Source organism: Berghia stephanieae, unplaced genomic scaffold, assembly GCF_034508935.2.
Source record: "Berghia stephanieae isolate SIO BIC M18660-M18661 unplaced genomic scaffold, UCSD_Bste_1.3 scaffold258, whole genome shotgun sequence".
Taxonomy (NCBI): domain Eukaryota; kingdom Metazoa; phylum Mollusca; class Gastropoda; order Nudibranchia; family Aeolidiidae; genus Berghia; species Berghia stephanieae.
This window is the reverse complement of record NW_027623711.1, coordinates 6808-17922: the sequence shown is the minus strand read 5'-3', so window position 1 is coordinate 17922 and position 11115 is coordinate 6808. Positions and strand designations below refer to the sequence as shown.

Here is an 11115-nt window from a genome sequence, read left to right as displayed (position 1 = left end):
GTTCAAAACGGAACAAATCTAGATTCCAAGAGCACACTATCATCAATGTACTTAGTTTGAGATCACATAAGTATTATAAGTCTCATCCAAACACAAGCACAGGTCCCCATAAAGAGGATTTCATCTCATTCCAAAGACAAAAAGTTGCGAACGGCACCAGTAAAGAGGTAGATACATGGGGTAGTCAAAAAAACTATAGATTTACAACTGAAAGCACAAGAAAAAGTAAGACAAAAGTATTGATTGTCTCTAAGGGTTTTACTGCGTTTGCGACATATTTAGCTCATTTCGGAGCAAGTAAAAAGGAAGAAATTTGGATAGTCAAAATATGCTAGATTTCCAATTGAAAGTACAGGAGAAAAAGTAAGACAAAGGAGAATAGTTCAAATAGGAACATATGTAGATTCCAAGAGCACACATCAGTGTATGCTAAGTTTAAGATCACCTTACTTAATGTCTCTTCCAGACCAAGTACTGTATCTCATTAAGAGTAAGAGGAATACATTCAAATGTTTACAAATCATTATACATATATTCAAACCAAAATATAAAAGTACATAACGGAGATGATTTACATTGGAAAAAAAATCACATCCCAAAACTAACACTAGGCATTTGACTGTTTCACTCATACTGTTAGTCACAGCCAAGGATTCCAGCACAAACCAAGTAATCCCATTCCAAGACAAATATATAAAGCAACACAGAAAACATATAGGAGGATAGAAAACACAGCAAGTGATCTGCCCATATGGTCATTGATGACACTGTAAAAGTGAAGAAAGAAAAATGAAACATCAAAGAAAACAAGGAATGATAGAGCTATCATCATAATTTTATCGAAGTGGTTATTTGTACTACCACTACAAATAGCGAAAACTACCGCTTTTCACTATTTGTACTCCCAAAACTCTTATGTGTTTAAAGTTGCAAACCACCGCTCCTTTACATATTTGTAGCTACTCCCAGCACTCTTAATAAGAGTCAATAAGAGTCTTATGCGTTTAAAGTTGCATTTGTGAGCTTTCAAGGACCAGCCGACCAGCCTCCACTTTTCGCGGTCTTTCTTTGAGAAGTGTGAAGCAAAAAAAAATAAAAAAAAAATGGCCCTCTCGGTAAACGAGACATTCTCATCTTTTCTCCAATTTGAAAACATTCGAAAATGAGAATAATGTACTTTTTATTAAAAAGTCAACAAAGAAGGTAAGTAAACTAGATACGACAATTTTTTTCCTTAATTAAGTGGCAACTCATTTCTCGTCATTCTCACTCTAACTCTATCAACTAAGAAAAGTACACCACTTCAAACATTTGTCAGTTCATATCTTTGCTTTTATGAGGTCTATTTTCATTTTGAAAAGTTCAAAGTGAACAACTAAATGACGCCGATTCAGTGGTGTATTTGGTCTATCTTCATGTGAATAAATATTGTATTATTGACTTTTCCAAAATTCCAATAGGTCATTCATTTGTATATCGTGATCTATTTTTCCTTGATTTCAGCTGTCTCAGCTCTAAACTAGACGTCTATACTTTTCTTTCTCAATAAATAATTCATTTTCTGTTTGCAATGTATTACAGAGATGTTGATTTACCACATGTAAAAATTTCAAAGTTGTATCTGAAGCTGTTTCTGAATTATACGTGATTATCCATTGGGATGCTGTGCTTTGGTCACATTTTTTCCTATTAACTTAATAATTAAGCTATAGATATATAGAGAGATTTTCCACCACATAAACGGTCATAACTTTTTAACCAGTTGAGACAGAGCGATAATTTTTCACTCTAGTTAATGTTTCACTCCCCTTCATTTTTCTACGCTAAATTAATACCCATAGCCACTATTTTGAAAAATTCTTGGAAGTGCCTACTAAGAGGGTTGAACTTGAACCTGAACATGCTCCTTCTTCTTCTTCTTCTCCTTCTACTACTACTTATAACTACAACTAGATAGGTGCTACTCCTCTCCTGAATGATCGGAACCGTTTAAGAAACTAAATTACGGGTTCCACCGGCGCAGCTCTCTAGACTTCCAGTCCCACAGTGCCCAGTATGGGCGGGAGACTTTACCCCCGATGTTCCTCGAGCCTCGAGGTAGGTTCACTTTATAATTGTTTTAGCTTTTGAACTGTGGATCTTTTGTCAAACCTTTTATTTTATTTTTTCAAATTTAGTAGCACTTTAAAGGCCTGCGTTAGGTATCGCTCTGCTGTAAGAGCGTAAGAATAAGAACATGGTAAAAAGTACCGTAAAAGTATGCTGATGAAAATGATATTGACAATGAAATTATAATAAGAAGAACAATAGAACTTATAAACAAATCAATAAAGAAGCTTTAAAAAAATGAAATTTAAAAGAAGTAAGAAAAGACTGCCTCAAGAAGTGAAAAAAGTTGTCCCTGTTGTTGAGATGTGAAGTGGACATAATCGTGTCTGTTAAGAATTAGAAGAAACGAAAGATGCCACTTTTTATTTTAAATGTAGATTGCACATTAGCAGAACACTAAAAAAAAAAAGTTAAGAAAGAAAATCCAATGTGGCAACTTGGTTGCTAGTGAAAAAAGTAAAATTACTCCGCTCAGCATTGCTGCTGGTGTGATGTCTAGTGTTAGTTAGGTGTCACTATATTAGAGTGATATCTTGTTACTTCATTTTTTCATTTTAAAACCTGTAGAACAACTTGATTGATTTGTAAATTTCCTTATATAACCATTGTTTTAGTTTTCCGCAGCCATTATAATTCAATTTGAAATATTGAAAGGTACTGGAGAGGAGTCTTAGCGGGGTTATTTTTGTCTGTTAGTTTTAGTTATAGGTCGTAGTGCAGGTCCAAGTGTTGGAAATGTACAAGGTTTTATTTTTTATTTTAAGGTTAGTTGAAGGAATACTTTCCTTAGCTCAAGGAACGTGCAGAAGACCTCCCCTATTTACTACTTACTACTACTACCCAAGTACTAGTGCTAGACTACTTCTTCCGCCACCTCACTCCTAAACGGACTGACACCACAGGCAACTGATATTATTCTCTCTCTCTCTCTCTCTCTCTGAGTGTGGATCTGTCTGTCTATTTCTGCCCATCTCCCCTCTTTTAACTAATTAGTTTGTAGGTGTTTGGCAAATTCTCAAGAACAGCCAAGATATATGCGGCTGTGTGGCACTCACTTCCGGATTTGAAGGTCCTGGGGTCGAGCCCCGCCAAGGACTCACATTCTCTCACTGTACTCATGTGTATGATTTCCTATCCGCTAAGAGCGTTGTCTGTCAGAAGAAAAACATCGCCTAACGTTCTACTTGTTACGTGTTGCTGCTAGTCATGGATCCTTTGTAAAGTGCTTTGAGCATGTTTGGTGGATATTGCGGCTTATGAAAGCTCAATTCTTTTTTAAATATTTATATATATATATATATATATATATATATATATATATATATATATATATATATATATATATATTATATATATATATATATATATATATTATATATATATATATATATATATATATATATATATATATATATATATATATATAAAGATGCAGGATGATGACGGACATGCGCTACTTTATGATGTAGTATAAACCATTCCTAATATATGATTTTGCTAAATAGGCCTACACTCAAATTTTACGAGTGTATCTGGTGGCAAATATTAGACACTCGTTGCCACTGTGATTTTGATGAAACTTGGCTTATACACAGATACATGAATTTTCCTAATACGGCTTCAAACATGCGATCTGAACTTCAATTTATAATGTAGTAATTTTTCTCAAATGACAGCTTGATTGAATGTGACAAGATCCTTTTACTTAATACAATTCAATTTAGTGTGGTCTGTAGTTGTTTGCCTAATATTAGAATGCACAGAATTTGAATTTTTATTGACTTTAAATATTGAAAACAACATGCCTTTGGCTTTCCATTTGTGCCATTCAGCTTTTGACCTAGTCCCTGATTTGAGTACCACGTCACAAATTTAAGTTCTTCGAGAAAACTCTCGACTTACTTTCTTATTCTTCTAACGTACTGAACTGTAACACCTTTGTCTCAGTTGGAGAAAATATTGCAATTTTTAAACTTAATATTTAGGTATTTATGTTATGATCTTTTATATTATTCCGTGTTTTTCAGCTTCCATCATATCACCCTGAGGAAAGTTGGCTAATTTATGACTTTTGTGTCTATGAATGCAAGCAGGTGTGACGGGTTGTGTGTTATTGTTGTGGGATCGAGTCCAACCGATAGCTCAATGGTCTGGATTCGAACTAGTATGCGCGCTATGGCTCTCGTTACCAGCTGCACCACTCAACCTATATCACAAACGGCTCAGGTTTAATCTAGGGGAGATCAAGAATTGCCTTAGGATCCCTTATAACTTAATTGTATTAATAACAAGTGAGTCAAGACAATAGTAACGCCCAATGCAATAATAACAATTCTATACATAAAGTTTAATTAGATTGTTACAGGAAAAGATAGAAAGAATAAGTATTTATTTAATATCAGGAAGAATAGCTCTAATTGAGTGGATCTAATCTATTATATATTTATTTGTTACTTTGATATAATCATATGTGTCTGTGGAAAATACATTTGAAAATGGTATAAGCCCGTTTGGCTTATCTTTATCCCGCCGGCTTGCTTGACTGAGGCAAATGTATCAGCTTGTTCCAGGGTTGGCGCCTGCTTTGCAGAGTTTTCTGGACATCACAACAGTGTGTTGTAGTTAGGCTGACATCAGGGGTTTACCGCTGTTCGAGGACTGGGATGCAGGGATTCGGCACAACTGGGTGCTCCAACGACACGGAAAAGGACCAGGAAAATGGCCAGGACCTCCAGCCGAGATAGACAAACTTTTACAAGTTTGAAATTGGAGAGATAGCTCTTTTCTCGTGGGCTTCTTAGCGTGTGTGTGATCAGATTCAGATATGAATTTGGTTTTGTGAAACGAAAATAGCCAATCAGAAGAATCTTCCTGTTTTAGATGGCCAATGATATCCAGATGCTTTGGTAAGAAAGAATAACGGAGAATTACCGGAGAGCTAGACCTTAATTGTAATTTGAGCTACTCTTGAACGAGACAAGACCTCAGGGCATACGCACGATGGCGACTTGTTTGGAAAAGGTAATTAGCAGGTGGCATGAATACAATGGGCAGACAATTTGAACAGGTAAATAAGCCTTAAGCTGAAAGTGAGTGTTCCGTTATACAATGGAAATGTTTCCCACCTAACGACCAGAATTTCCATTAGAAAGATTTGGAGCTTTATTGGAGAAAGGCTGTCCATGTTTTGATTATCTTACTTGAGGTGTTTATCTGCCTTGGCAAATATAGATGTCTCGTCCACTAGGTTTGAAGTGGATTTGAACGAGACGATGACGAATGATAAAGAAATCACGCAGTGAAAGAAAATCGCTCGTCACAGCAGGGCAAAAAGCAATTGACTTCAAGCAAAGGAGTTCGCCCTAACCAGAGGTAGGAGGTTGTTTTTGGACGGGGGCAGGAGGTGTTTTTTTACTTTTACATATTTTAAAAAAATGAAAATATTATATGCACAAGGTTATAATATTTCAGAATAACTTGGAAGTAAATTATCACCATCAGCTTTTCTATCTTGATTGCCAAGACAATTTTAATAAAGCAATCAAACTGATTCTGAATTTTAAAACATCCAGAGGAAGAGGCAATGTGTGCCTATCTGCAGCTCATTTACAGTCTTCAGTGGGCGGGCTGCACGATGTAATGCAGCAAGACAATAGTTCAACTATTACCAGAACAGTTTTAAAAAGTGAAAGACTTGATTTGTTCATTGTATCTGATTGTGCTGGATTAGTATTATTATTGACTGTCTTATTAAGATTTATTTTCAATTGCTCTATAATCTGCATGTCGAAATCCTTCACAATTGAGTTATGCAAGTGACAACGCTATTAATATTTTATCATACTATGTTGTGGATAATTTTATTATTTTGTAATAAAAAGTTTTTCTTACCATGCAGGACTCTGAAATTAATACTGGCTTCTGAGGGTTACAGGGGCTAATCACCACCATGAAAATCACCCATGTGATAAATTGGTAAGACTCATTCATTTTATACTTATTTTCCATCGACATTTTGTCCCTGCAGTTTTTCGCTGCCGAAAATTTTACACTTGACAGCAATTAATCGCAAATTCTATTTTAGTCGCAATTAGACTCAATTTTTTAAATAAATATGTATTATTTTTTCTTTTCTTGTTACTTTATATTTTCAGTAATTAATTGTCCCTCCCCCTCCCACTATTGAGTGTAATATATAGTAATAGATTAGTTAGATAAATGCACTGTTTCACCAGGACCAAATGTTTAAAGGACAACAGCCATTCCAACTCATATTTTATTACGATACATTCAAGGTGGCGCACTGAGATGGAGAGATCATGACCAGCTTGTGACAAAATTGACTGTTCCAGAATTTGTATTTTTTTTTATTAAAAAAAAATTTCTTGGAAGGGTTCTGGGCAGAGAGTTCACATTTTTCTATCCCTTATATTTGTTTTCCCTTTCCATGTTGCTCCCTGTCTTCGTTATGGATTAAGATTGCTCATTTTTTTCCTGGTCCTTGCGGGGGTCTTTAGTTGGGAGGCAGACAGTCAAATACAGTACCTTTCTTCTTGAGATGATTTTTTATACTGTAAATCATCTCTCTGTTATGTACTGTTATAGTTATAGGTTTTGAATATTATTGCATTATGTAAATGTTTTAGTAGGATCCTTTGCTTGTGTCTCGGTGAGACTTTGAGGTAATGTCAAAATTGGTACATCTTTGAGGTGCTCGTGAAATCTACTGTTCCCTATTTATTGAATCAGTCACCATATCATCGTCCTTTTTATAGTGTTGCAAGCGCTATTAAGTCCTGTAAGACAATATAAGCAGATCTAGGTGGGGGTATTTTTTTGGGTCTTTTTTTTTTTTTTTTTGTCTTTTTTTTTTTCCAGATAAGGAATTTTAAGATTTGATGGTTGTCCATAGACTTTTCAAAATAAAATTTGACTTTGACTTAGAGTATGATGCAGTTATAAGTGCTTGATTTCTGAGGACTAATTATAAATGGTGACCACTCTATTGCGTTTTTGTATGCCATGAAAATGTTATAAAGACAATGAAGCGACGTTTTTTGGGAATTCTGCAGTCATTCATCCTTGAATTTGATGAGCGCCTGTTGCATTTTAGTTCATTCAAGTATTTTAGAGTGACAAACACAACTCGTGCATTATGGGTTTATATGCAGATTTTTGTCTTTAAATTGTCAATAAAACATAAAATGCTTTTTTTTTTGTTAGCTGGCAGTTCTGAATTGAATGCTATTGCATACAATTTTGTACTTTTAATCTTTTTTCTTTTTACATTTAGCCATCCTCACTTTATCCGGAGAATCGCCTGCCCCTCGTGAATGAGACAGTGAAGGCTATGGCTAAAACAAAGGTGTCCACAACCCAACTTAGGCAATACATTCAATCAAGCCAAGGATAAAATGTGTTGCCTAAAGATGTCGAAGATTTGCAGCGGAGATTGTTCAAGCCTGATATTGACAGGACGGACGGTGAGACGGAACAGGAATTACTGAGAGAGATAGAGGAGGAAGGAGGTGTAACAAAGTTCAGTGTGAATGAGGATGGTGGTTTTGAGTATTTGTTTTAAGTAACGGGAAGAATGAGGCGTGATTTGAGTGTTTTTTGTGATGTGTTTGTTATGGATGCAACATACAAAGTAAATCGATATTTGTATCCACTTGAGAATGTTATGTGCATAGATGATGAGGGTCATGGCGGGCGAAAGACTGGAAATCCATGACCAACCTGAAACTGACATTGTACCAGTATGACGTGTGACAAATACACAGGAAGGACGGTATCGAATTGTATCTTCAGTGACAAACAGGATCAATAGCTTGTTTCAAGTTATGGGAGAACATCAGTTCCTGCAAAGAATCTCCCAGTTGGAACAGTTTTTGACTCTTGTCTCTGAAGATAAAGACTTTGACATTGTTGACATGACTGACTTAATACAGACAAATCCCATTCTAACCCTCTTTCTGACTTTTCAGAGACACCAGACATTGCAAATGCACGTACTGACCAGAGACCACAGACATTATAAATACACACTCTGCCCAAACAGAGACCACAGAAGTTATGGACACACAGACTGACCAGACAGAGACCACAGACGTTATGGACACACAAACTGACCAGACAGAGACCACAGACGTTATGGACACACAGACTGGCCAGACAGGGACTCCAGATAACAGAGACGCACCGACAGAGACATGCGACCATAAAGATGCCCTTGACACGACAGAGACAGTTAGACTGCGAAATTTTTCAAATGTGACTCTACACAGGAAATTTCATACAGAATTCCCTTAATACCTTTACTCATTGTCCATTTGTAAAATTTATTTTCATGTAATAAACCACCAAAAAAGTAAAATTTTAACGTGGGTGGGGGCTGTCACGTTACTGTAGAACGAGCTTAAGTCTCAATGGGATATTAGCTTTAGGCAACCACGAGTTGGTATTTTTCAAACCTGTTGCTATGCTATCTTGTGATGACAACGTCTCTCAGTCGCCAAACGTCACTAGCTATCCTTCACATAATGCAGGGTTGATTGTGTGAAGTACGTTTGGGGCCGGAAGATAGCAAGGCATAGTGCAGGCTACTGTACTGTGTCAGTCCGTGAACGGGTGACCAATTCATAGTACAGAGAAGGCAAATCTGTTACTATATGTCCCAATAAAAATATAACACAGAGAAGGCCGAAACTGTGTTATACAGGCCGGTACAGAATAAAACAAATATAACACAGGAGACCAAACACTGTGTTGTAGAATATCAAAATTTCAAAAGCTGGTCGGTCAGTGACGAAATAAAAAGGGACATTATAAGTCGTAATATCACATCTCAATAAAAGAGTGTGATAGTAAAAAGGTGCCCGTTAACAATTGAGTCGGTCAAGTCTCTATCCAGATTCAAAAGGATAGTGCAAAGTCCTGTATGTAAAACAAATTTGAGAAGCATGTTTGTTCTCAATACTTGTTGGGTCGTGATCGGTATAGAGTGAAGTAGTGTTCATGCTACACATCTTCACAAAAAATCAGAGCAATGCTGTGTCAAGATTACAGAGGAGCAAGAAGACAAGATTTGTTTGTGTGTCTTTATATGTTACGGAATAGGTACATTTTGGTTGTCCAAACTTTCATTTTTATTTTGACATTTTCTTGATCTTTTAAAATAAAATTATAATTTATTTAAAGATATACTTTTGTGGGGACCTTTTGTAAAATCATTAGTCCGATTGTAGTTGTAAATTTCTTTATATTCTAATGTCATAAAATCAGTGACACCACTGAATCCCTACCAGCGCTTTTACCCACGGAGTCCGTACCACCAGCGCAATTACTCACCCAGTCCCTACCACCAGCGCTTTTACTCACCGAGTCCCTACCACCAGTGCTATTACTCACCGAGTCCCTACCACCAGCGCTTTTACTCACTGAGTCATAGAGCTTTTACTCACCGAGTCCCTACCACCAGTGCTATAACTCACTGAGTCCCTACCACCAGCGCTTTTACTCTTCGAGTCCCTACCACCAGCGCTTTTACTGAGTCATAGAGCTTTTACTCACCGAGTCCCTACCACCAGTGCTATAACTCACCGAGTCCCTACCACCAGCGCTTTTACTCTTCGAGTCCCTACCACCAGTGCTATTACCGAGTCGTAGAGCTTTTACTCACTGAGTCCCTACCACCAGCGCTATTACTCACCGAGACCCTACCACCAGCGCTATAACTCACAGAGTCCCTACCACCAGCGCTTTTACTCACTGAGTCATAGAGCTTTTACTCACCGAGTCCCTATCACCAGCGCTATTACTCACCGAGTCCCTACCACCAGCGCTATTACTCACCGAGTCCCTACCACCAGCGCTTTTACTCACTGAGTCATAGAGCTTTTACTCACCGAGTCCCTATCACCAGCGCTATTACTCACCGAGTCCCTACCACCAGCGCTATTACTCACCGAGTCCCTACCACCAGCGCTTTTACTCTTTGAGTCCCTACCACCAGCGCTTTTACTCACTGAGTCATAGAGCTTTTACTCACTGAGTCCCTACCACCAGTGCTTTTACTCTTCGAGTCCCTACCACCAGCGCTTTTACTCACTAACACTGTCCCTACCACCAGTGCTATTACCGAGTTATAGAGCTTTTACTCACTGAGTCCCTACCACCAGTGCTTTTACTCTTCGAGTCCATACCACCAGTGCTATTTATTACCGAGTCATAGAGCTTTTACTCACTGAGTCCCTACGACCAGCGCTATTACTCACTGAGCCCCTACCACCAGCACTTTTACTCATCGAGTCCCTACCACCAGCGCTATTACTCACTGAGTCCCTACGACCAGCGTTATTACTCACCGAGTCCCTACCACCAGCGCTATTACTCAGTGAGTCCCACCAGAGCTTTTACTCACGAGTCCCTACCACCAGCGCTATTACTCACTGAGTCCCTACGACCAGCGTTTTACTCACTGAGTCCTACACCAGGCTTTTACTCACTGAGTCCATACGACCAGCGCTATTACTCACTGAGCCCTACCACCAGCGCTTTACTCACCGAGTCCTACACCAGCGCTATTACCCGAGTCATAGAGCTTTTACTCACTGAGCCCTACGACCAGCGTTATTACTCACCGAGTCCCTACCACCAGCGCTATTATACGAGTCATAGAGCTTTTACTCACTGAGTCCCTACCACCAGCGCTATTACTCGTTGAGTCCCTACCACCAGCACTTTTACTCGCCGAAGTCCCTACCACATGGCTATTACTGAGTCCCTAACACCACAGGCTAATACTATTAGCCACCAAATCCCTACCACCAGGGGGGACAATATAAGCTAAAACTAGACCCCCAAAATTCTTACAGTGATGCAGAAAAAAACAACGAACAGACCCCTTTCAAATTTACACAAAATTTTTCTTACAACAAGATGGATAGATTTAGCAATAGTCTTGAAAAAAATTTTTCAGAATTTTTTTTCGATTTCTTAGTGAAA

The 11115-nt window shown here is 37.9% G+C and overlaps 1 long non-coding RNA gene across 3 annotated transcripts; it reads left to right on the top strand.

Moving 5' to 3' along the window:
• The first annotated feature begins 1055 nt into the window (after positions 1–1055).
• LOC144961474 (uncharacterized) lies at positions 1056–9311 on the top strand. Of its 3 annotated transcripts, none has more exons than XR_013643168.1 (4): positions 1056–1203; positions 4137–5481; positions 6008–6084; positions 7403–9311. It is a non-coding gene; the product is annotated as an uncharacterized LOC144961474 (long non-coding RNA). The 3 variants fall into 3 exon arrangements; XR_013643169.1 differs by lacking the exon at positions 1056–1203 and adding an exon at positions 2519–2873; XR_013643167.1 differs by lacking the exon at positions 1056–1203 and having other exon boundaries at positions 3622–5481.
• Positions 9312–11115: the final 1804 nt, after the last annotated feature.